We start from the raw sequence: 27,430 nt of genomic DNA on the forward strand, positions 1-27,430 counted from the left end.
AGTTCTTACAGAGATAACATAATTTCTGCTATTTAGCAGGTGAGTTGCTTACCCTACTCTGAGTTTAATTTCCTTTGGAGAGATCAGTGCTTTCAGCTCTTTTCCTTTTTCCCATTTTTGGAGATGCCTGGATGCCTCCTTTCCAGACCACAGTAATTCCCTGAGTCATAGAATAAAATTGGCTGTAAAGGACCTCTGGAGATAATCTAAGCACCCTGCTCAAAGCAGGGCTAACTTCAAAGCTTGATCTGCTTATTCGGAGTGATATCCAGGCTAGTTTGAATCTCCACAAGGAGGGGAATTCCACAGCTTCTCTGGACAATCCATTCCATTAGATCACTCTCTACTGTTACCACTCATCTGCTCGCTAATGATTTGGATCTGACTGTGATTTCTAAATGTCCCCAGTGTCATGTGATTAGCACTATCAGATTTTAGTGGCGTTCACTCTGGTAAGAGTGTGAGACATTCTGCTATTCCAAGACCTTTCTTCTTCGATATATCATGTGCAAACAATTTACCAGCAGATTTTCTGAAACTGCCTTCTGGATGAAGTGTTGGAAAGCACTAATTAGCTGCTCTCCTTGTCCTATCAGACTTTCCAGTATCAAACTGTGCATCTAACATAATGAATTTGGTTGTTATAGAGGGTCTGGAAGTGATGACATTTAGCATGAGTGGGTTGTTTTGTTCCTGCATGATTGCATGATTGTTCTTGAGTTGATTTATTCTTGATTCATTGCCTTAAAGATCTTTAATATCTATGCATATGCGGAATACCCTATCATTTTTCTTCTCTACTGCCATCATCAAGTGCACCCTTTCCCATGGCTTCTTCACTTTTCTAATTAACATTTTTATTGCCAAGGGGGTCACAGTGGAAATAGCTATCACAGAGCAGTGCACTTCTGGTACTGCCTTCTAGGTAGATTCTGCAGCAAGCAGTTGACGTCTTCTGTTTTCAAACACACTCATAAACCATTACACAGGCCTGCCAGGCCAAATATTCTTTTCCAGATTTTACTGCTTGTAATGGATTTATCAAATTAAATGCATAGCTAACCTTTCAATACAAAATTATTTCTGCAGGGGTGTCTATTATAGAGATATCTGGATGTTTACTTGTATCTTTGGACTTTTATCTGCATAGTATAAATGTTTTTGTATATTACTAGCTGCGCTGTATGCCACAGATTCAATTTTTCCTAAAGTTAGTCCCAAAACTTGTCCCCAGTACTGATGCTCATTTTTATGGCTACTTTTTCTAAATTTATTTGAAAAGATGTATATCTCACCACTATAAATTTCCTTTTTTTAACATCAACATTTCTCCTGGCTGCTTTCCCCAGCAACATTCTTCAGCTGCACACTTTTCACCTTTGATCTCCTCAGTTTGCTTTGTAGTATTCAGCATACATATTCTTAAACACCTGCTTTTCATTTTTCATTTTATGATACTCCCATGCTCACTGGCATCTTGCTGGGTTTGTGGCTCTGGACCATGCTTCTAATGTGAACTTTGGTTGGTGCTTCTCTGTGGGACTGTGTACACAAATGACAGCTGACCCACATTTTATCATCTATATGTCATCACCAAATGTCCCCTCATCTGTATCTTTTATTTTCTAGCTATTTTAGTGGTATTCTAGGATGTTCAAGTCTCCTCCATTAACATTCATACTTTTATTTCATTTTTATCTCCCCTCCACAAAAAGAGTCTATTTTTAATCAATTTCAGCTGGTTGATTCACTCACACCAAAGGACTCAGTAGGTCTTCAGCTTTCCTAAGATTTCTTTACTCAACAGAGAATTTTTCTCTCTGAAACCATACACTTCAAATTGCTCCAACTGTCTATCCACATTTCCTCTGTCAGCTTCAATTTTTTTTTGCCTTATAGATGTCTACAAATCTTCTCATCTCTCTCTACAAAATCATATGAGAAGCAGGATCTTTCCCATTCTTTGCCTGAAGTCCAGCAAAAAATAAGATTCCATCAACCAAACCTGTGCATTAAATGAAGCTTTCTTCTTCCAAAAGGTCTACACTTCTAGCCTTTTTCTGTGTGAGTAACATAAAATTTTCTCCAGTTTTTGTCTGTCAGCTTGGTTTAAATTACTATCATAAAGACTGGTACATAGCTTACAGTCTGCAAGTCCTGCTCACACACTGAATGTGCTGAACTAAAAGAGTTGCTAAAATTAATTATCTTCCCAGACAGCTTCTGTACCATACCCACTGAAGCCTGACACAATAAACCCATTACACCAGTGTTTTAACTACAGATAGTGAAAATGGCTCCTGTGAGAGACTAGAGCCTTTAAACTCTGCTGCAGAAGTTCTTCACCAAAATTCTTCACAGATGTGTGCTGACAGCAGAATATGGGTGAGGCTCTTGCAGGTCGTCTGTCACTGGTGCATTATCAAGGATGGTGCCTCTTTCTACTCTGAGCTTCTCCATCATGAACTTTTTTCTGTTGTACTCATGTCTCCTCACAGACACTAGCTGTTTCTTCTCACCTCTTCCCACTCTCCATTCTTTCAGTACCATTTACAATTCCTAGTCAGACCTAGCTCCTTCCAAGGTTTCTGCCACTGCAGTTTGAATTTCTTTCCCAGGCACTTACTTTCTCCCCTTCTTAACACTCATTTTCCCAGCTTCATGATTCCAATATATTTAGTGGGGAAGGGGGGAGGTAATTCTGTCTCTTCCAATGCATCTTCCTCCTAATGTTCTGATGTCATGCAAGTTCCTATTCCCAACTAGTCTCTAAATGCCTGTTTCTGGAAATGTCAGTTTATCCCTCAGCATCTAATGTGTTGTACAAGCTTGTCCTTCTCAAATGACTCCTGCCCCAAACTACACACTCTACTGGTCCTCAGTACTAACTCCTAATTCTGGTATCCTTCTTCCACGTGTGAAACCATTTCCATTTTCCATACTGTTTATACCTCTTCCTGCTATTTTGGTTTTTTTTTGTACTTTAGGCATGTTCTCTCAGCTCTCTCTGAGGCAGCACAAACTGGCTTATACTACCTCAAAACTGTGCCTGCAGAGGGAAGCTCAAGAAGATCTGGGCTGTACATGTGTGGGTGTGTTCTTACACAAATGTGGAAGGTTCAGTCTTGACTCAGAAGCCATCTACTGCCAAGTCCATTTTCCAGTGCATGGTAGCACAAGAACTTCTCAGGCAAAAAGGGCGACCAGAACTTGTGAATGTAAGCAAAGGAATACATCATGCACCACAGGAGATCTCCAGAGATCGTGAAAATTATCTGGCTAAAACTTTCCAAATAAATCCAACAGACCTAAGATAGATTTTTTTTTTTTAATAATAAGTATACACTGTGAATAAGGTTGTTTTCTCTCCCAATATCTCCTCCAGTCTGTTGCACCCTTATCCATTCAAACCATGTCTGCTGTAGAGTTCAAGACACTTATCATATTACAGTGATATTTAAAAAATTAAAAGAGTATTTTAATATAAAAAATTTTATACATAACTGCAATTTTGTTCAGTTGTAAAAGTATTTTTATAATGATAGTAAGCCCAAGATTATATTTTTAAAATCCTGTAATTAATTCATATGTTTAATTTTCACTTCTGAAAAAAATGAATATTTTCAACAGTAAAATTAGTTCTGAATTTTCTTAAATTCTACACTGAAGTAATTGGCATAACTAAATTTCTTCTAATATTAAACCTGTGTGATTTCTCCATGTGGAATTACATATCAGTCGAAAAAAAATACAATTCATCACTTCAAGAAACCTCCCATCAAATATGTTCTTTGATGTGGTATGTGATATGTCTGGAGCATTTGATGATTCACATTACAGCAAGTAATATACTGACCATGTGTTGCAAGTTATGTAAATAAGTAGATAAATTATAGGCTTTGATTCTAATAAAGCATCAAAGCAACACTGTCGCAATATTTTGCAAGGAGATGGAGATGCTTTCAGTTAATATTTGAGGTTCCTCAGGACCCTTTCTGCATACAGTGCGTACATACCTCCTTCTGGCTCAATCACACTCATTTCTCATGCACTATAGGCCATTTAAGCCCCACTCCTTTCCCTCTTATTAAAGGGGGGGCTGCTAGTTTAAATGCAAAGATTTGTGTAATTTCTGTCACTGTGCAGACAACTCAAACAGCTACAACAATGACAAAGTGCTGAAGTGGGCTTGGCTTATTTTTCTGCATGTACATCTGAACAGCAGATGAAAAAGAAGTGATAAATATATTTGGTGGCTACCTACGGGTTTCTCCAGTGATGACCTCTGATTACATCAGGCATTTCATGGGATTAACGCTTTTCTTCCAAAACATTTCAGGTCTGATTGCCAATAAAGTCAGCAGGCATTTAAACACTTATAAATCCACACATGCTTGTTTTCTTTTCAGTGCTGAAATTACTCCAGTCTTTAGGAAGTGCACACTATCAAATACCCTGAGAGAATAAAACCAAAAAATGCAAGAAAAAACATCTGACAAGAATATACTGAATCTACTTTATCTGTGAGACCATATGGTAACAATGATTATTATTTATTACATGATCCTGCTTCAACCCAAAACGTACTTGGCAACATTTGAACACAGAAGAAAACATTGTATTCTAACACAAAATAGCTCAAAGGCTTAAAAGAGTCAGACCCTTCAGCAGTCCGTAGTTGTGGAGAGGGCCTCGAGAACATTTAAGGAAATCTCCACTCACACCATTTGTTCCCTATCACCGAGTTTTAATCAGGACCAGAGCTTAGAGGACTTGCTAAATTCCAAGCACTACAACTCTGCACAGTAAGGGGCCTGTGATCAACTGTCTATGGCTTACTCTTTCAGTTTCTCAATGTTCTTAAACACCCTGAAGCAAAGCCAAAGACTTACCAGAGATTCTGTAAGCTACTTCAACTAAATTGCCCTTTGAAATGTAGATGGAATTTCCCCTGCTACAATATAGGTAAATGGAAGACACTGCTATTAGTAAATCAAGCATTTTGTAGCATAACTTCCCAGTTTATCTCTACCACCAAATGCTCAGGTGCATATAGCATTCAAAACTTTCTTCTGAGTTTTCCCTTTCCTCCAAAACATTTCACTCTTTAAATTTTGTGTTATTTGATGCTATTTCTACATCCCATATCCTTCAATCCAGTGTTTCTCCCTCTACAGCAACAGCATGACTGAGGATAAAAGCAGTAAACCTACCTTCCCTTTCTGTATTGTTTTGAAGACAAAAGAAAATGGAGATCCCATTAGGAGCTGGATTGGCTGCTGAGAACAAAAGGAGTTCTTATCCAGAGGGATCCAACTTCTGGTCACACAAGACACTCATCAGTCATAGACACCTTTTTTTACCAAATCCAAAAAACTTCAGCAAGTTTCTCTAAACAATCCAAGTAGTGGAAGTGTGAGCATCCTCTCTCTCCTGTCCTTCAATATTTAAGTCTGGATGAGATTGCACACAGCATATTTAAGAGTATGAAATGCTTACCCTGTTTAGCAAGCGAGTATAGTTAATATGAGTATATAGTCTATACATAGCAATGGAAAGGTCATCTAATATCTTCTGTGTTCATTTTACTACAATGGATGGCACTAGCCCATACCCCAAAAAGAGCTATAACTTTGTGGGACAGCATTCATACCTCTTCCATGAGAAATCACACTTATCCATTAAGAGATGCTTGGCATCCGCTTTTTAGCTGGCATATGGCAAATTACACCATCATGTTTCAACAATAAAAAGGAAATTAAAAGCAAGAGAGGGGACTAGTGATGAAGCACCTGCAGAGTACAGGTAACTAAGACTACAGAACACAAGCTACAGACTAAGGCTACAGGTCACTAAGGGTATGTAAACAGAGACATATATCAAATAAAGTTGGAAAAAAGTCACATGGTGGTAGGTCTGCTCAAAAGAACATAACTTGTGCAAAAGTGAGACATAAAGAGATTTTGTACTGAAAGAAGAGTAAAACATCACCAGTTTGACACTGAACCGTAGTGGGGGTAAATTTAAACAGAAAAATCATTTTGAGGACTCATTTTGCTTCTTCACAGATCACAAGCCACATCCAGCTTGGCCTTGAACACTTCCAAGTATGCAGCATCCGCAACTTCTCTGGGCAAGAGTAGTGTCTCACCACTCTTATCTAAAGTTTTCTCTTGTGATGCAATCTAAATCTGCCCTCTTCCAGTTTAAAGCCATTCCCCTGTGTCCTATCACTGCATGCTCTTGTAGAATATCAGTCTCTAGCCCTCCTGTTGACCCATTTTAAGTACTGGAGGGCTGCTATAAGGTCTCGCTGGAGCTTTCTCTTCTCCAGGCTGAACAGCCCCAACTCTCAGTCTGTCCTCACAGCAGAGCTGTTCCAGCCCTCTGATCAACTTCACATTCCTCCTCCAGAACTGCTCCAAGAGGTTCATATCCTTCTCATGTTGGTGGTCCCAGAGCTGGATGCAGCTCTGCAGGTGGAGTCTCACAAGGGCAGAATAGAGTGGGAGGATCACCTCCCTTGACCTCATGCTGCTTTTTGTGCAGCCCAGGACACATCTGACTTTCTGGGCTGCACCAGCACATGGCCAGCTCGTGTTGAGCTTCTCTCCAACCTGATATTCTATGATTCACTTAAATCATCATAGCTAGATTTGCTACAGATAACTGCTCTGGCACACAAAACTTGTAGGGAACATCAAGATACAAATAAAATACAACTAAAGAGCTACTTGTGATTTTTCTAAGCAGTTAACACTCATTGCTGATATCAGCTGGAGGGAAATCAAGACTGAAAAAAGAGTCATCCATCTGCATACATCATAGCTTAGATGCTACAGTCACTTGAGCTTTCTGATGTTAGTTAATGCCTCAGTGCTGCCTGAGAGAAACAGAAGTGGCTAATTCACTCTATGAATTTATTCAGTCTGTGGTTACCTTTCTCTGTCTTCCATCAAGCTCTAAACAGTGCCATGAATTACAGCAGTTTTTGTTATGTGAACACTGAAAAGCAAGTAAATATTTCATTATTAAAAAACCACAAGCAGAAAATGTAGTTGACCTTTGAAAGGACACTGCCAAATCTGGAGTCTCATTCCAGTCACTAATAAAAGGTAAAATAGAAGTTTAGTTAGCTTTTCTTTTACAAGTATATCTCAGCACAGTCTTAATCATGAAGCTTTGACACATTTGTAATAGTAATACTGTGTTATCAGAGGCATGTAATATATTAAAAAGGTATTTTTAATTGTCAGCTTAACTCTGAGAAGACCACTCTGAAGATGTGGCACAATTCATCTTGACTCAAACAACCTCCAAATATGTCTGTAAACTCATTTGGCATTGCCTGAAGGATGTTTAATTTCTAGAAGAAATTACCAGAATAAAAATATTTTTTAATAATTGCTGACGGGCCGTTAAGCACTTTGTAGACCACCCAGGAAGAGAAAGGCACTTCAAACACCTCCTTTTGAATAATAACAATTTTACAACTCCTTCTTTATCCCAAGCTATTGAGGACATCACAAAATAAACATGTCAAAGCCCCCAACATGTTTACATCATATCTTAATGCTCCTTGAAAGAACATAACATTAGAGCTATCTTTAATAAAATGCAGCGAAACCATAGATTAAAAAATACTGCTTATTTATTCAAATTCATAGAATGTATTTTTCATCTAGATCTCGGTAATAGTTAATGTTATTCGTCAAAAACCACAGGCAAAGTGATTTGGTTCTTATATACACTGCTGGATATGACCAAACAAGAAATTATTTGCTAAACAGTGTCACATGAAACTGCAACATTGAAATGCAACATATTAAACTGAAATGGATGCCTATTTCCAAAAACACTCCTAAGAGAGTGGTGAGAACAGTCATTCTGTCAAATCGGTGTCAGGTCTTCTATATTATAAATAATAAAAAAGCCAGGGTCCAGGTGCCACATCATGTCACCTTTCCTGAACCCCACATGATAACTTTGGGAAAAGGAGTACGGCCACCATGTTGAGGTGCAGTAGATAAGGTGCACTTACATGGACTGCATTTTTCAGTTGGTTTTGTGTACAATATAGACAGGTAAGAAAATGAGTACTGCACCATCCGTCCATCCCCTGGACCCTGGAGTCTTCCTCCTCACATGTTTCCTCAGTCTCTGGTACACAGGTTAATCTGATCCTTGTAGAAAGTTACCTTTCAGGACTACACTTCAGCATGTAAATTGCTAAAACTGGTTCCAGTTCTCCTGTCTACCACATGATCCTAATTCCAAAGGTACTTTGGGAACCGTGGAAAAACATACTGCAGCATACCCCTGATGTGCTTGATATGAACTCTTGCTCCCAGTGTTATCCCCTATCAACTATGACCAGTGACTATGCTTCTTCTTATGGCTGAACACCTAAATTTCTTGTACTTCTTTGGTTAAGTGGTAAATCTTTGCATACACCCATACAAAGCAGCACAAAGAGTCAAAAGGAGCTCACTGCTGGAGGGCAACTACCACCCTCAGCTCCTTCCCATACTCCTTAACTGAGAGCCACCTCAAAATCATGGTGCCAAATGAACAGCTCACAGGCTCTCTGGCAAGGCAAGACCGCATCCTTGGCTTCAGAAGATGCCCTGAAGAAAGATTCCTGCAGTATCTGTGGATACCACCTTGATTAAAAAGGTGTCCATCTGAAATGGCTGTAACTACACTTAGCAGGAAACTTGGATTTTCCAGTTGTAACTTCCAGGTGAAGCCCAACATTGTTAGCAGTGCTCGTTCTTAACTGAGACATGGACAAGTCCCTCTGCTATTGTTATCTTATATTAGGTAGTTCTTCATGTGAGCAATTCAGTGTATCTCTTCATTTAAACTACTTCAAAATTCACTCCACTGAAGTGGCTAAAAGCAATTTCAAAGGGAAAGTGGGTATAAGAACAAAAACCAATATAAACCAATGTGTAATTATATGCTGTCCTATTGAAGGCCAATGTTACTAAATATAGAGATTAATACTGAAGAAAATAAGATCAGTGGGAAATAACATACAGCCTTAAGGTATTGGTCATTCATTTCTGGGTACCTTTATCAAAGAATCAATTAACATTTAATCTTCTTAAAAGGTGCACAATCTCCGGTTGTTACGTACAGAGTATTCATGTTTCAGACCCAGATCATCATCTGGCCTTTGGCAAGACGTCTTAGACCCTCTTGACTATTTACACTGCAAATTTTTCAAGAGAGTGAATTTAACTCTGTGTGTGTGGTTAGGGAGCTGACTGGATGCCACCCTAGCACAAACAATGGTGGGAAGTGCTCACCACGAAACAGGATTGCTCCTGAAAGGCCCAGGTGAGATCTGTGCCCACATTAATACGAGTTTCAATACTGACAAATGAAAACAGTTAGGAACCAAACATTTATTACCAGAAATAAAACAGAACCAAGTTTACCAACTTACTAACACATAGAACCAACTATCACTTTCAAAATTGAATTTCATTGTATTTGCTAGCATAACTTTCAGTCAACTATAGCTCAATTATTTAGTTGCTTATTTTCCCAAAAGTTCTATTTGCATGCATTGGAAAAAAAAATAAGCATAGAAAAGTCTTTTTTCCTATCTAATGTTTTTTCAGGAACTTTGAATCATGATATGCTCTCTCTTCCTCCATTTTCACTTATACAAAACTAGTAGGAATTACTGACAGCTATGTTGGTCACACCACTATTATTATGTAACAGGTCTCGCATGTAGCTTCATATAGATCTACAGATACAGACTTTAAATTAACTGTCTGGATTTTACACATTATCCCATTTTATCTCAATCCAGAATTAAAAAAAAAAAAAATAAATCAAACCCTCTGTAGAACATTGTTTTAATCATTAATGGAAATTGTCAACTTTTTCAGATGCTTTTCAAAATCACTCAGCTGTAGACATGCAAAGAAAAAGTTTGCCAAACTATATTCTGTCAGTTTATTAAGCTAATCCTTATAAACATATTATTCATTACTATTACATTAAGATTTTTAGAAAAGATGCTCCAGTTCATCTCTCAACAAAGCTTATGAATTGCAGAGTACTAAACTGTAATGTGGCTCAGTTGCTTGCTGACATGTTTATAGTAGTTCAAATATTTAGCAGTTTACTTCTAAACTTTGCCACAAACAAAATCATCAGAAAATAGTGCCCCCTGTGTTGCTTGAATACCTTGGTTAAAATAAGGTGCACATGAAAACTGTAATCCAACTTTTTTATGAAAAAGTCATTGAGTCCAATGAAAACTGGAGTGTAAGACAAATCTGAACTTGAAAGCACAATGCAGTTTATTCTATATAGCTTTTTTAAAAAACTGTTAACACCTGTGTGGCTCTTATCCATGCTTCTAAAGCAGTACTATGTAGAGTTGTTTGAAGTGCCATCACCAGCCAGATTTAAACATTGCCACTTGAATTTCTAAGTAAATTTGGCTGGCACTCACTATAAATGATAATGAAGACCTATGGTGAAACCCACCCTTTGGAGGGATTAATTGGGATTTTGCCATTTATCTTAACAGGACCAACATCTACCCAAGATTTATGAAGTTTGCATACTCTAATACATGCCAGTAGATACAGAAAGACACTATTTTAGTTCATTCAGAACTACTTCATGTCAGCTAGCATAAGACAGCTATAGTAAGCATCAGAGTGGTAGCTTAGCAAAAGTTGCCTACCAGCAAAGGTTATCATATGTCTGAAGGAATTACAATGAAGTATTAGCTCTCCTGTATTTAATTTACCTACTTGACAATTATGCCTAGGATTCTGAGAGGTGAATTAAATTTCCTCTTCAGCTCAACACCACCTGCAGTTTGAGCTGTTGGCAGCAAAGAAATGTCATCCTGGTCAGCCCTGATACACTCAGCCCTAGAGCAACACAGGAACCCTTTCACTGACCAAACACAAGGGTTCCCCCCACAATATCACCCTTCACTCACTGAAGGGGAAAAGGACCAGAAGCAAGACCTTAATTTAATTTAGTGTCTATAAAAAAGCATTATAGTGTGATGTCTTGTTTAATTCATCCTAAACTCCCTCTAATCAGACTACTTAACTCTTAAGTGCTTAGTTCTTCCTGAGAAGAATATCACACACTGTACTACCCTTAAGAAGTTCAAGGGTTGCCAGTGCATGCAAAAGCTTGGCAGGAAGACATCTGTTAGATATCGACAATATTGACTTCAAGAGGTCTTAGGATACACATCTTTCTATTTACTCTTTTTATGAATGATTTTTTTCATTCATCATTTCAGCTACAACTGCCATTCTGTAACTAAAATAAACCTCCAGGAAAGAAGTTTTTCTTTCCTTTGCAAATTGTCAACTACATTAACCTTGTCAAAAAAACCTACAAGAATGAAATCAATATAGCAATTTAAAGACAAAATTGGCAGGCACTATATTGTACTTGGACACATTCAGTAAATAGCCTCATACATCAATCTACCGTCATCAATGGCAATATTCTGAAACCAACTAACGTTGTTTATTACATTTGCGGTGTGAAACGCCAAAGTAAGTACAGATATCGGTCAAGCAGATGAAAAATGACACGGAGATAATATCTGACGTGCCTGAGAAGCACGAACTAGTGACTCAGGTGTCATTTAAACGCGCTGTACTCCCAGCACGGAGAGCGGCTGCTCCATACCCGGTACGGTGCCGGCAGTGGCCCGCTCGCCAGGGCAGGAGCCGCAGCGGGAGCTCCGGGATCCGCCGTGCCCCGTCCCCGCGCTGCGCCCCGATCTCCAGCCCGTCCCTCGCCCCTTCTACGGCGCGCACCGCACACTCCGCCGCAGGGCTCGGAGCTCCTACAGCCCTATCCCTCTTCCCCCTCTATCTCTGGGTGCACTGCCAGCCGGAGGCTGCGCTCCCCCCGCTGCCCGCCTGCCCCGCGGGTTCGCTGGACGCCGGCGCCTCTCCCGCGCCGCCTGCCCGGGCCGCTCTCCCGGGGGCAGCGGGTGCTGAAGGGCAGGCGGCGAAGTTGCCGGGACTTACGGTGGCAGCGCTACGGACGCTGGCGCGGCGCCTCTCCCGGCCTCCCGTCACCTCGAGCCACCTCGGCGGCGGCTCCGCGCCCGCACCGGAGCAGCCCGGCCACCCCTTCACTCCTCGGAGGGGCGCATGGCGCTGCCCGCTCCCCGACGCCCGCCCGGTGGGTCCCCGCGTCCCGGAGAGGGCGGACAGGCACTGGGCAGGGTCGAGCCCCTCCGGCGGGGCTGCGCCTCGGGAAGCATCTGCCTCCCGCGCCGCGCCCGCTCCCCGCTCCACCCCGGGCGCGGCGGGGCTTCGCGCCGACGTCGGTGCGGGGCGGCCGGAGCCCGCCCGGCGGCGGCGGCAGCGCCTCCCCCGCCCCCGCCTCCCTCCCGCGGCTCCCGCCGCAGAGCCGGCGCTGCGGGGGCGGCGGGAGCGGGGCCGGGCGGCGCTCCCGACACAGCGCCTGAGGAACGGGGGGTCCCGCTGAGCCCGCCCGGGGCAGGGACGCGTCCCCCATGCCCCTCGTCCCGCGGGGGAGGCGGGGGGGCAGCCCGGCCGAGTGCTCTGGGTACCGCCGGTCCCTTCCGTGCGGGGCCGGAGCCCCCGGTCTGCCGGGCTCTGTCCGCAGCGAGGGTGCGCCGCCCCGCCGGAGCTCGGAGCCTGAGATGTCAGAGGCCCGGCCGGCGACATCGCCTCCTCCTCCTCCTCTTGGAGGATCCGAGCCAGCGTTGAGCTTCAGTCGCGGGCATCTTTTGGGAAGGAAAGCGTGGAGCGCTGCCCCCGCAGCGGATCGAGGGTTGCTGGGACCCCTGGCCCCCCCGGGGATGCTGTCCCGCATCCTCCCGTCTGCCCCGTCTCCTCTGATGCTCTTCCAGCTTGCACGAACCATCTACCTACCGTCCACCAAGCTGGGGAGGATGAACTAGAGTTGGCCGCAGCACCCATCCGACGGCAGAATCATCTAAATTGCCCTTTCTGCTCCAGAAGTCATGTAAACGGTTTAAAGTAACTAACTCTAAGAAGAGGCCGAGAAAGACCTGTTTCTAAGCACCTCTGGGCACCTCTGGTCTCCTCAGAAAAGCAGACCCCAGCTGCACGAGCATCCAGGGGCGATCGAGCCAACACCCCGCACCTCGCGGAAGAGCGTCGAGTGGCGGTGCACGAAGTAGCGCAGGGGAGGACTCTCCTGCTATGCCTGTTGCAATCTGCCCAATATTTAAATATCCAGAGAGCCACAGTGAGGGGGGAGCCGGAGCGAGCGCACGGTGATTCACCTCAGCACTCCTGACAACGTGTCAGCGCCGATAGCAGGTAGTAGCGGGGTGTCTTCCCAGCAGGTGGAGTCAGGAGGCAAACAAACTTGCTCAGGAGGTACCATCACCCGGCTGAGGACAGCTTTTTTCTTTCGTTTTTCTGTGGGAAGGATGTTGCTGCCATCAAATAAAGTGAACTGTGGGTTTAAAGTTGCTTGGCTTACTTCTGAGTGGAAAGTTAGCTCCTACTGAAGCGGTTCTCAGGTGTTTTTCTTCCACCTGCCACTTTCTCTTTCAGATTACAGACAAAATTTTTTTTTTGAGCTTGCCTTTCTTACAGAAACCTGCATGCAAAAGCAGCTGGCTGCCTTTTTGCAGCTCAAGCCATTCTGAGAAGGGTGTGAGGGACAGGGACAAGGGAGCTTAGTGCTCAGAAGGAGGTGCTGGGCTTAGCATGCACCAAGGTCCAAGAAAAAGGAACTTTTTGCCACTTTTCCCAGCAGCTGATAAAAAAGTTCCTCCTGATAATACCATCGAAGAAAATTTGTCCTCCTTGATATTGGGGGGGGGGGGGGGGGGGGTGGTGCAACCATAATAAGAGTTGAGACACTCAAGGAATACTGATGTAAGTTGTTATCCCTTTAGGATTTAAATTTTCACTGTTGGTTTTATCCTTTACTCTTGTGGAGACAGCAAAGAGGAACAGTGGAAGCTGCTTTTATGAGCTCTCATAGTGCCACAATTTCTTCACTTTTCACAGCATTCTCTGGTAGGAGCAGTGGCATCAGGGGAGGTTCTCATGAGCTGCACCAGCTCTGGCACCACGGAGCAGCACCCCTGTGGACTCGCTGCAGTCCTGTCCCTCTCATGCCACAGCTGCCCCGAGGCGGGCTTGGGTGAGTCACAGTTCTAAATGCTTCAGATGTTTGTGGAAGGGGAACTGCTGAGGAGCAAAACCTTATGGTGAAACCTAGGGAAAGCAGGAGGCTCCCCCTTCCTGGCACTGCAGCAGTAAATTGAAAGAGGTAAAAGAGAGAGCTAGTTTCTCCCAAGGTCCACCTATTTTGGATTTTTTGTATGTTATCCAGCTAATATTGTTCATTCTATGATTGGAACACATCACTTTTTCACTGATGGGTTTTATATTTATTTCAAAACTGATTGCATGTTGCTCTGTTTTCTTAGTGAATAGTATTCATCTGCTTAAGTATAAATCTGTCATCCCATAATTTGGAAATAGCTTCCCTAAGGTTAGAGTGGGTTTTTTTAAATAAATTCCCGTTTTGTTAACCATTACCTTGACACAGAAGCAGCACTTTCTCATTTGTTCTGCTATGAGCAATTGCCCTGTGCCCCATGGGACTGCAAGCATGAGTACTTACTTCTTAGAATGTGTGTGAAATACTGATCCATTCCATAAATAACTCCTGGCAATTATTAACTGTACCTCAATGGTTTTATTTCCGCTTGTGCTCAGGAGTCATTACAACACTGAATTCTGCAGAGAAAAGGCTGAGCTTATGTTTTATGTTGTGATATTATAGTTTTGTTTTGTAGAGTGTTTTGTAGAGTGAAAAGTGAAGGAAGTCCAAACCTTTCAAAATTTCAGTGATTTTATTCTGTTATGAGGGAAAACATTTTTCCACACAGTATGTGAAGTTTTGCAGTTGCATTGTTTGTCTCATTTTCACCATCTTTTATTCTGTAAATATATTTTGTTTGTCCCTAATGGTACTAGAATAAGGATACCACTTGTGAAAGGCACTGCTCTAATTTTCTTGGTCAGGTGAAGAATTTGAAAGAAAAATTCCCAGCTGGACCTATGAATTGTGGAGAGATATTTCCAAAATCTTTTGCAGATGTCTGCATTGCAAACTGTTTGGAGACAAGCTATTTCCTGTCATAATTTATATATCTTTTTTGCTTGGCATGGTGTACCTCATAGGAATTACCCAGAGCACAGTATTATCAAAAAAGAGACTATTTAGATTCAGTTTGTTTGAAGCATGGGAAGTGTGAGCATTGAGCTGTCTACAGAAGACTGTGGAGGCATGCTGTATCTTTTGATAGTAGGATTGCAAATAATGCATTTGAGTGAGGACTACATTCACAGCTTTGATAAAACACTAGGATTAGTAAAATGTGGTATTTAAACAAAAAGGATAATGCATTGACCCTAATCCTGTTCAGTGTCAAGAGAATGGGAATTCACCATTAGCTTTAGCATAAGTTACATCAGTCCCTATAAGGCTTCCATAGGAATATTTAATTATTTACATACAACTTGGTAATCTTCACTCCTGGAAGAGACATGACTGACAACTCTGAGAACAGTATCAGCACTCTCAGCAGCAATGCAGGCTTCCAAAGCCTGCCTGCTGGAAAACACATCAGCTCTGTGAGGGGGAAATTCATGGAGTGACTATAGCTGCTGTTCAGACCAAGCATCCCTAATGAGATAATTTTTCTTTTAATTTTCAGAAAAAGAGATCACTCCAGAATTAGGGGTTTGCAGAGTGACAGGTAAATATATTTAAAAAACTACTGCCAGTTGCAGAAGTCCATTCCAAACATGAAAGGCAACATCAGGAGAAGTACAGAAATGCTCAAGCGGCCAGAATACACATAAACAGTTTAGACTAGGATTACAGGAGGAATAGAACAGTGCTTTATTTCTAATCCCAGAAGCTATCAAATTATTCAAGAACTGTCTTTTTAAGACAGCTCTTTCCAAAATTAATTATTGCATTTATTTTTTTCTTAGCCTTGTTTTGTAGAAACCTGAAAAATCAGGACTTGTATGTTCATCCAACATCAGGTATCTAATTAGAACAATGTTTCAATTGTTTTAATGTCACAATAGATTTATTTAAATCAGTTGCTTAATGCACAATAATCCCAGTAACTTTCTTAATGTACAAAAAGGCATGGGTACTTACATTTTCCTCTTTGCTTAAATTTCTATTTTTAATTTATGTTATGTTATTTAATCTCCCCAAGTATTGATTCTTTAGTTCACATTCCAGGACATTCTACGAGGATCTCCAAAACATTTTGAAGTGAAGAAAAACTCCTGACATGTGTCTCTAAAAGATAAATTGTTGGATTTTAGTTGGTTTTTTTTGATTTTTTAAAGAACAGTACGTCCAGTCAGTAATTCAGAGACACAAAAAGCAAATAAATAGAAAAATACAAAAAATTACTTGTATCCAAGCTTTCAAAGAATAAACAACAATGAATAGAGACATTCCAGTTGTTAGTATTTATGCCACGTTCAATTTTCTCTAGAAGAGGCTATTTTAATTTAGCAATACATGTTTTCATTAGTGCAGCACTCAGTAATTATCCATATTGGTAGCAGAAACACAGTGGGCTTTGCTTGCACTGTGTAGAGGAGGGAAAAGGAAAGCAAACAAGATAATGAAAACCTGGGGAATGTTTCCAAAGAGTGGGCATCTGATTCCCTCAGAATGAGCAAGTATTTTCTATCTTCACTTGGAATCCAACACCCCAGGCTTCATTAAGCCAGTGTGTAGCTGTACCATGATTCTAGAGAGAACCTCAGCCAAGCATCAAAAAGAAAAGCTCTTCAGGAGAATTAAATACACTGGCAGCTACAAGAAATGTCCTCTCTGGTGCTTGTACAGTACATAAATAATAAAATAGTATAGATTACACAAAATTTCCCTGGAAACTATTTCAAGAGCCTTATGAGATATCTACAAACCACCAATAGGCATATTTAATAAATCATACGTACTTATGAAGTCCCATCAATGTAAGCTTTACCTTAATTCAAAAACATAGTTTAAAACAAGAAATTTCACGTTATTTGAAGTTACAAGTATTGTAAGAATCTATTAAAACTCAAGACTCAGCTATGTATTTTCATACAGATTAAATTTTCTATCTTTGCAAGAGTGGCCTGGGGTCTATGTCTCATTAAGTCTTTGCTTACCCCCTCAGTATATATTTTAAATGAAACTAAAGCAGTGCTAAAAGATAATACTAGTTTTGTGAAAAAAGGCGAATTTTGTTTCAAATGTTGACTCTGCTAGACAGAAATTCATACTTCTGATTAGCATGGTGTATTAAAAACTTCTTTTGCCTGAAAAATGTAACTGTAATAGACACATAACTGATTAAACCCCAGCTCTTGACAGCAAATGTAGGCTTAACCATTCTCATTATCATCATTTGTTTGTCACTCAGTTTGACATGTGTAAAATTAGGTTTTGGCCCTCCAAACAAGTTGGTGTGTAGAAATCTCCATGCGTTGGGTGTGAAAGTTCTCCCACAGCACCACGACAAGTGACTGACAGAGAGTTCCTTGAGTGCAGAGATGTGTGCAGGGTGGAGGTGGTAACTGCAGTCTTTAGAGGGAGACACTGCTGTCTCCCACCAACAGAATGCCTGCCAGGGCCTTGGGATCACAGATCCGTGCATGTGCTTGAGCAGTGAGTGAGGGGCCTTGCACACGCTTGGCCATAATGGCATGTAGCACAGGGAAGCTGGGAAATGTTTCATCTGCCTTTATGGCTGGTTATCAGTATCACAAAGGTACATTAGAGAAGAAATCTAATTGATTTTTCTCAGCTTTTTAAGTAAAGATGAAATTGGCAGAATTCATTTGAAATTTGTAACCACCATTGTGCGATATTTAGAGTCAGAGCAGCTGAAGAGGCAAAACTTCAGACAGTTTTGTCCAGATACATCTGATTTCCCCCATAGTCTTTTCTTCTTTACTCTGCAGCCTGTAAGGAATCTGCAGAGTAGGGATTTATTTTCAGCATTTCATCCAGCATCATAATTATAACCCATGTGAGTCTAGAGGGTTTGATTAGCATGAGAACATCAGCTACCTCTTCTATAGTTAAACTTACTGTAAGGAATGGGGAGCATAATTATAAAAAGATTTCTAAATATACAACACATATTAAAGAAAGTAGGATGAGAATGTTTGCATCTCTAAGGACTTAATTTAGGTTCTGATGACAAAACAAGTAAGTGATTGCATGCAGTTGGGGCCAAACACTAACCTGGAATAGGGAGCTAGCAGGGAAATACTACAGAGACAAAATTTATGCTTATCATGTTGATTCACAAAACAAATTCACCTTCTCACTTCCAGTGTTATTCTCCTCTCACTTTTCTTCACACATGCACACAACTGACATATTTATTCCAGAATGGTTAGTAATTGAATAACTTTGAAGCTGTTTATCCTGTAACAGCTGCCCATTTAAATCTCACCAGCCAAACTTCTAATAGAAACTAAATGTAGTTATTGAGGGTGAGATGCTCAGAGAGAGCTGCAAATCACAGAACACAAGTCTTGAGGGAAATGTCTGAGCGTAAAAACGTTGCTTACCTTTGTCTGAACCTAATGATTCACTTTGCACAGCAGAGGCACAGATGGCCGTGCATCTGAGGTCTCCCTCAGCTCACCTCCTCTCCTCCTGACACAGAAGTGAAATCACATGAAGAGCTCCTAGATCAGTCCTGTGTTTCTGAAAGAGCACTGTAAGGCTGGTGCTTCTTCAGTCATTTGAAACAGATACAGGGACAGGGACGAGAGGCGTCTGGCTCTAGATGGTCCAGACACTTAAATGTAACAAGGTGTCCCAGAGGAATCTTATTTTGTCTTCTACTTTTTTTTCTCTATTTCTATTCTTGATATATTTTATGACTTTGTGGTACGACCCTCACCTTAGCTCTTCTTTATCATCGTGAAGCCTTTGGAGGCAGTCATGTCTAAAATACTCCTCTGTGTTTTGTTTTTAAACACTCTGCTATTTCAAAGAGAAAAATAAATCCCAGGAAGAGAGGAGATGCAATAGTTGTCACCTTCATAAGTCCAAACAAGTAATTTTAGTTATTGCTGAATATCAAAAAGAAAGAATTTAGAAGTTTTTAGTCAGAAGACTGTCAATGTGTTTCAGTCTTGGCCCACATCTTTTCTGTTTGTGTTTTGGACCTTGTCTGTAGAACAGATTTGTAAAAAGATTTAGAAGTTTCTTTCAGATGTCAGTGAAAAATCTGAAATTTGCACATAAATAACAAATGTCTCAGACAATAAATTTTCATTTTGTAACTTTCTGTATGATGTGGTTTTAGCATTTTTTTATGCTGAAACCTTTCTCAAACTGCTACTTTTTGCTGCCAGGTCCTAAAAATAAACATATGTCAGATATGCCATATTTCCATACTATTATGTTCTGAGTTGTACTTCACCTCACAGGGGTTTAACAAAGTTCTTCCTTTCAAATTCTTCATAACCTGATTTTTGTCACTTACAGTTTTATAGAATGTGAAAATAATTCAAATTCAGGCAGCAAATATATCCAGGACTGTCACCTCTCTCCACACTACTCAGGCATACACATGTACACAACTGCATCTTTATTCTTTAGTAGTATTGATCCATTTGTTGTCCAGTGCAATGTTCCCCCCTGAACTGTAAGCACAAGTTAAATGTTAGCTGGATACTCAAAGAAGGCTGCAAATCACAGACAAAAATTTGAGAGAGATGTGCTTAAAATTTCTGGTCCCTGTTTGAGCACGTGGTCTGAATTCAATAATTAAAATTTCCTTACACTCTTTCTAATGAGGTGAAAAGAGATATTCTTTCAGCTGTTCAAGATTTAATAAACCCTTTTCCTGTAAGATGAAGGAATCTGCTCTTTTTGCTATGTGTTTTCATTGATGGTTTCTTGCTATATGTTTTGATTTTTTTTTCAGGATTCAGTTGAGAATGCAACCTCATTGCAATTCTAAGGATGTTATTAGAGGTGTGGTGGAACCAGTTTGCAGGTTAATCTTATGCAAATCCTGATCTTTTGTGAGGCTGGCATCATTTTTCTCAATGTAATGTCACTGAACTCAGTTTGCAAGGTGAGTTTTCCTAGTGATTGATGAATTTTGTTGGGACGTGGAACCTGGCTCACATGTGTCTACGAGCATGGCTCTCATGTCTATGAAGATGAGTTGGAAACTGAGGGTCAGTAACTTTTAAAACATAAATAAAGTGCTTAACACTAATATTATTTCCATATTTATTAAACCATAATCACAACTTTGTGGGTTTCATTCTTTCTAACAATGATTCTATTTACTTCAAGTGCATGAGATGGTGTGTGGTATGAATTGTGGATAACACAATTCTTGTTAAAGATCTAGGACATTTAAAGGTAGTTTCCAACTCCTTCCAAGGAAAGTCAGACAAGATATAATTCCCTTCTTGCCAGAGTAACTTCAGTCACACATCACAACGTCCTATATATCATTTAATAACAACAGGGACATAATGTCCAGTGGGCTGAACTTGTTTCTGCAATCTCATTTTACTTTCCAGTATAAAATGTTTGAGATATTCTTTCCGCTGTTCAAGATTTAATAAACCCTTTTCCTGTAAGATGAAGGAATCAGCTCTTTTTGCTATGTGTTTTCATTGATGGTTTCTTGCTATATGTTTTGATTGTTTTTTTCAGGATTTGGTTGAGAATGCAAAAATATTTGAAAGATGGAGCTACAGATTTTATTTATTTTTCTGTTTCTCTTTTGCAGCTATTATTAAGCTGCTAGAGATCTTTGTGCCCAGAGAAAAACCATTATATCAAGAGGAATTTTCTTACTGTAGAATGTATTTAGTTCAGAAAATAAAGCGTTCCAAATAGTGAAGGTTTGTTTAGTGGAACCATGTCTGCAGTCTCTTGGAAAGGACTCTTTCCTCTGAGTTCACAAAGTTCAGGTTGGGAGACTATCTTTTGTTTCAGCGGCTATTACAAGAAGGATATAAAGCATCAGGCTCAAGAGGCAGAATGAAAAATATCTAACTGGAACAGCTCAGTGAAAACTGACAGTCATGCTTTCATTGGCATCACTGCTAGATAACCTCTGAAAACACGTGGCACTTACCTGGTTATCTAAAACTGGGTCGGAGTACCCCACTGAATATTTGCTCAAGAACTCAGCTCCTGGTGGTCTTTTATATCTGTGGAGAAGAGTGAAGAGAGGCAAGCAGAAGTGCTGAGCAGAGTTTTGCTATGCTTTTGTGTATATTATACTGTTTCTAGGAAACCTATGACAAAATTGGTTGGATTTTTTTTTTTTGAGATTCAATATATCTTACCAACTTGTCTCTGAGTGTTCTAACTGCACACATGCTGTACTATCTAGTTATCTAGGAACTGAAAGAATAGTTGCAACAAAAAAATTATCTTGATTTTGCTAATTTCATAATTTGTGAGGAATATGAGTACTAGATGGGGAACCAGACAAAATATTACTTTGAGAAGGAAGACTGGGGAGGAGAGAAGTCTCCTCCTACTTGTCACCATTTTGTTGCTTCATAACTTTGAGATGAAATCAAAACACCTTTTCTGGTAATTTCTAGGAAACAGGATGATGTGGGATGCTGCCTTGGCCCCATTGTGCAGGAAAGTTCTTCTGATGTATCTGTTATGCTAAATACTTCTAGGTTTACTGATTTCCTCAAGCCACATTTAGACCATGCAAAAGGCAAGACAATTCTCTCCATTAGAAAAGCAAAGTAAGCTATCTGGCAAAAAGATTTAGAAATTGTTCCAGACATATTTATTTTCCTGAAAGACAGTTATGGCTTTTTCACACTGAGTAGAGTGAGTATGATGGCTCCCTCTTTATCTTCTCATCTGCTTTGATGTCCTAATACTGGACATGATAGAAGGGAACTTACATAAGTCCTGATCCAGAACCCTAAAATTCCTTTTCTGATTTCTGATTCTACTTCTAGTATTTCTGTGGTAGATTTCGGTGTGCTTTTAAAACAAGAGTTTCTTTTCTTCCAATTTGGCACTCATAGATTGAAAACCCATCACCTTTCTTTCTTTTTTTTTTTTTTTCTTTTGCCCAAATATGTCTCTAGAATCTCTTTGTCATTGTAGTCAAATCATTTTTTATTTAATTGTCTTCATGCACTTTTTTCTCCCCTACTCTCCTCTGGAGCTATTTGAGATAAATAGAAACAGCGTGCTAGCAATGAGCAAGAGGAGCTCTTGGGAAAGTTAAGAATTAAGCAAGAGAAGATTATTTGTTTCACAGCTTAAGTATTTTTTTCCCTCCATGAAGATGATTTGTGATTCCTGACCCACAACTACTCAGTGTGCTGCTATGGGCAGTCAGTATGGAAACCAGTAGGGAGAGTGCAGCCAAATCAAGGAGAGCCCAGGAAATGTTTCAGCCAGCCTGTATTTGCCTCTAGAGGTCTCCCAACACTTCTTACTTTTGAAAGCCCAAAGGAATGCATTGGGCACCGCTGTCAGCTGCCTTCAGCGTGTGGTCTCTCTCTTTCTGGCCATCTCATCACGCCCTGACCCTCAAAATTAGCTGTGTAACATTTGTGCTTTGTAGTTCACAATGCAATTCTTTCTTGTTACTACTTAGCATTGCTGTACCCTGTCACCTGACCACAGGACAGCTCAAGCAGAAAGATTTTTTGCTATTTTGAGGAAAAATACTGGGTAATACAGACAGTTTGTGTCATGATAAAATCTGGTGACTTTAAATGAGCATTTAATTGGTGTACTCCATGAAAACATTTCCAAGCAAAGTGTGTGCAAAACTGAGTGGCATTAAAATGTCTTTGTGGTACTTGTCAGCAAAAAATAGAATCCCCATAAAAATTTGATAATGCTCTTTCTGCACTGCTTGTAGCATCTCAATGTCAGCTGAAAAAGCATCTGTGCCATGCTTCTTTGGGGCTGATGGCTGGCTGACTGTCCCAGCTTTTGCAAATGGCATTCAAAAGGTTTTTGATAGGGGTAACTCATCCTGCTTCATATTGCTGTTCCACTTAGGTGTGAGTCCCAAGTGTTTTTACCTAATTTGCATCAGTGAGGAGACAGATTCTCTCCCTGAATCAGTCCAGTTTAACAGTTTCCTGTTAGCATGATCCAGGAGCAGACTGAAGCAGAACAGGGTGGCATATCATACCACCCATTTCAATGTGAATTTAGACCTATTTTCACCCTCTGTGGGAGAAGAACAGGGCTGCATTCAGAATGCCAGCAGGAGCTCAGCGGGAGCTGCTGCTCTCAGGCACCAGATAGAGGCAATCAGGTGCTTCCTGCAGGTGCTGTGGAGCTGCTTGCTTTGGATTGCTTCCTCTCACGCCAGCAGGATGCTTTTGGTCCTGTCCTGAGAAAAGGAAGTGGGTGCTGGCTCACAGCCAGCAGCCTGGCAGCAGCAAATATCTCTCATGCCCCTTGTCCCTGGGAATGAAGGCTTTCTTCTCACTCTCACATTTTAAACACCAAATTTAAAAGATTAGAATGGCCAGCCTAATTTAAACAAAGGAGACTCTGAGGCATCCAGGCAATCAAAAAAAAAAAAAAAGGAGACTAAATTTAAAGGTCAGTCAGCTAGAGGAGCAACCTTCACAGGTTTTTGTGAAAAGTTGGAGGAAAACAAGAACAAGCAACATGCAGTATCTCAAACACATAATGTTTGTCAGTAATGCTGTTGTACCCTTAGACCCCAACTGATGTCTCATATCTAGAGCCCTGGGCTTGAGACAGATTTGGTTAACTAATTTTTGTGCAGGGAGTGGGAAAATGCTATTTATAAATATCTGTCCTGATTCAGTAGAAAATTTTCAGAAGTTTGGGGGTATTAGGGTTTTTCATAGGGTACAACATACTATGAAGAAAATTCATTCCCAAATCACTATAAAATCTGCATAATTCATGTGATAAATCTTTAAAATAATATAATATTGTTTAAATAGATATATTAGATGTTTGAAAGAATAACATTTTTAATTTGTTTCAGAGCTAATTTTGTGGCTAGGAATTTCCTAGGTTTTGAAAATTTTTCACTAAAATAGTAAGAGGCATGGCCTCTTACTAAAATAGCAAGTGACCATGGCCATTTTTGGTCTAGTGCAAAAGATTTCCTGGTTTAAAATTTTGTCTGTTAGTTAACCATGTTTTAAAGTGGAGATTTTCTTGGTGAATAGATTTGGGTGGGCACTTTTAACTTTTGAATGATCCCTAAAATTTAGAATACTTGTTTTAACTTAGGGAAATTTTTATTAAGAAAGAAGTGGAATCAAGCCTTTCTGCAACAATGAAAAGAGGCTGCCAAGTCACTGTAACTATAAGGTTACTGAAGTAAGGAATTCTCACTTTTCCATGTTCATTTAGCTTGCAGATTTCAGACCCAGAAGAGGAGCAATGAGGACTGTGGCTCTGGCTTTAAATAAGATGGTTCTTTCTGAAGAACTGTATTCAACCATCAAGCAGCATAAAAAAGAGACCAACAATAAGCTGTGAGAGTGATCAGCTGCCGAACAAGTGTGGTCTAAGAAGATTTAAGATAATGGGTTCAGTCTGAAAAACACCAAGAAAAGATCTAAGGGATCATTAAAAAGGAAAGCAGATGCTGATCATTTATTTGCTGCTGGTAAGAAGTCAGATATCATGGTATTAACTATGAGTATTAACAAGGTATTAACTATGAGTAACCAAGATTTAGGGATTCATATCAGGAAGGTAAGGAGGATGAAGGAGAGGAATAGATGATCTGTAAGGCGTCATTGCTTTCTCACTGGAACATCTGAAGAGGACCCCATGGAGTCCAAAATAGTTTGGATAGTCTGGTCTCCTATGACTGGGTAAGTCCTTGCTGTGCCCCAGTCATCTCAGACCAAATAACCATCTCCTTCCCATCCTTAATCATATCCTTCCCATTCCCTACCCTGTTTTCCAGGCACAGTAAAACAAAGTGTAGGCCACAAACCCTAGAAATAAAAATTTCTTGCAGCAGATCCCAGGTTCAGCTGATATGGAAGGGTGCAGTGGAGAACTTCCACCAGAGACTGCAGCTATTTGCCACTAGCCATCATGGATTAGGTAGAGAGAGAAACTGTTTGGCTGCTCTACAGATCCTTTTCAGTCCTTTTTTTTGGTGATCTGCTGCAGAAAAGAATCAGAGACAAGTTTGAGCTGACAACCAAACTGGTTGATTTTCATCATGCTGCTTCACACAGAAGAAGAGTGGAAAATACATCCTAGCACAATATTGGTACTCCATAATGTAGCTGTGTGGAGCGGAAAAGGTATTGTCATTTGTAGAATCAGACACCTAGCAGCACAGGGATCATTCTGACCAACGAGTCCAGAATGACGAATGTTATGTGAAGCTTTTACAGCCCTGGGGATAATGTGATAGAGACAGAAAGAAGGTAACACTGCAAACTTTCTCAAGTGCTTGCCTGAGTAAGGAGACACTTCTTACATTTCAGATTCTCCTGTTGAAACTTTGCCTCTTCATTTTGACAGTTCCAATGGAGATGGGAAGATAAGCCTTGAGCTGCTAAACCGTTTTTCTCTTGCTCCCTTTCTTTCCCTTTATAAGCCTGTGCCTGCCCACCAGCTCTAGAGGGATGAATATTAGATACTTCAGTATTTAGATATTTCAGCAATGGCATGAGTCCCCTAGTGCCCTTGGAAATGTCTCTAAGGGCTTCTCCTTCATTGTCCTCCATACTTCAGCAGTTGACTCCAAACAGCAAATTCTTGTAAATTGAATTTTCAATTCTTCTAAATTGAAAAATAAGTGCTGAAGCTGTAAAATTCTATCTTCAGAGCTGGTGTGAGTATCTGCTCTTGGACACTTTTCCATAACCATGCCATAGGTAAAAAATAAGGCACTGAAGAAACACTCAGAATAATATTCTCATTTCCCAGCTATCCTTTTAAAAAGAGCTCTGAGTATTACGCATTGCATGTTAGACATAAGAAAAAAAATAATCTGCCAGCACAATTTAGAAAAGCTGATGACTTTAAAGACTTTCAACACAAAGCTGCCACTGATAAAAACTTGCTGTGACTCAGCTTAGGTTTGCGTAAGAGCAGGCCATTTTGCTACTTACTGTTGATTACTGCATTTAAGCCCCTCTGAGATCTTCCAAAGGTCTGTGAACTGTTAGGAACTGTGCATGTTAAACTGTGGATCCATTATCAGAAAGAGTGATTTTCAAGGACTGGTTGATAAAATTTAAAATATAATTAAAGATGCTCAGGTCCATGGAAATAATAAAAGGCCCATATTTTTTCTTATTCTACTGTAAAGCAAAACAGCATTCAAGTTCAGGGTAAAACCAGGTGAAAATATTTTCTTCAGTTAAGGCTATAAAAGGTTCACCTACTTCTGTTTACAAAGCAGGAGAGTTTATCTGCTTTTGTGTTCAGTATTAGACCAAAGTGTAAAGCAAGAATGTTAAGAGATTAAAGTCAAAAAGGGTCCAGAAAAAAACCATTTGCTCCAAATCAGCTCATGCACACATATCTAAATATAAACATTATATAAAGACTATTCCATACTGAATATATTTAATAAATGAGTGTATGTGAATAATTCCATCCTAGGCAGAATAATGCAGCTGGTGCAGTCTGGGCAGGTGGGGACCAGGCCTGGGTGCCTCGGTGGACAGCGAGTTGAATACCAGTCAGTAGTGAGTCCTTGCAAACAATGAACACAACCAGCAGCTCAAGGAATAGCCACGTTCCTGGAAGGCCCTTCCAAGGCCACACTGGGAGTGCTGTGTCCAGCTCTGCCTCTTGCAAGGTGGGACTTGTCAGAGAAGGAATGACAATTTTGAGACTCCAGCAGAAAAACTCTACAGTGGGCTGGAGATGGAGCTCTGAGGGAGCTGGTTTTGCTCAGCCTGGAGAAGAGAAGACTACAGAGGGACCTGATATTTTTCTCCAACTGCCTAAAAGTGTATTACAGAGAAGATGAAACTCGACTTTCCTCCAATTGGCATATTTGTTAGTCAGGATCCTGCAAAAACTGATCTAAAGTGGAAATTACACTTCTATGAACAATTCTATGATTCTGTTGTATTCATCTGCTCTGTTTTTAAAGTTTTCTTATTATGGAGAATCTACTATCTGCCCAGAAAATCTATTGCAATGCTTCCTACAGAAGTGAAAAAAAAAAAAAACCAACTCAAAGCAACTGTACATTGTGAGTGCACTAAATCACCTTCTTGAAATATTTGCAAACTTTAAATTGCAGTGCTGTGAGAATGCCTATCAGCCAGAGGGTGAAACTGAATACACTGTATTTCTTCTAGCTGACTTGAAGGAAATGGAAATAGTTAGGCATTTAAAT

At 40.4% G+C, this 27,430-nt stretch overlaps 1 protein-coding gene across 2 annotated transcripts in view; it reads right to left on the reverse strand.

Annotated features, from left to right (window-relative positions):
* The window catches only part of CALCR (calcitonin receptor), a 154,616-nt gene extending 142,331 nt beyond the window's left edge, over nucleotides 1-12,285 (reverse strand). For both annotated transcript variants that reach the window (XM_054274019.1, XM_054274018.1), the window contains exon 1: nucleotides 12,042-12,285. The gene's annotated coding sequence lies outside the window, so the exon portion shown is untranslated. The remainder of the gene's footprint in view (nucleotides 1-12,041) is intronic.
* Nucleotides 12,286-27,430: the final 15,145 nt, after the last annotated feature.

This window comes from Melozone crissalis, unplaced genomic scaffold, assembly GCF_028551555.1.
Source record: "Melozone crissalis strain CALT ecotype California unplaced genomic scaffold, PUWL_Pcris_2 ptg000016l_1, whole genome shotgun sequence".
Lineage (NCBI taxonomy): Eukaryota > Metazoa > Chordata > Aves > Passeriformes > Passerellidae > Melozone > Melozone crissalis.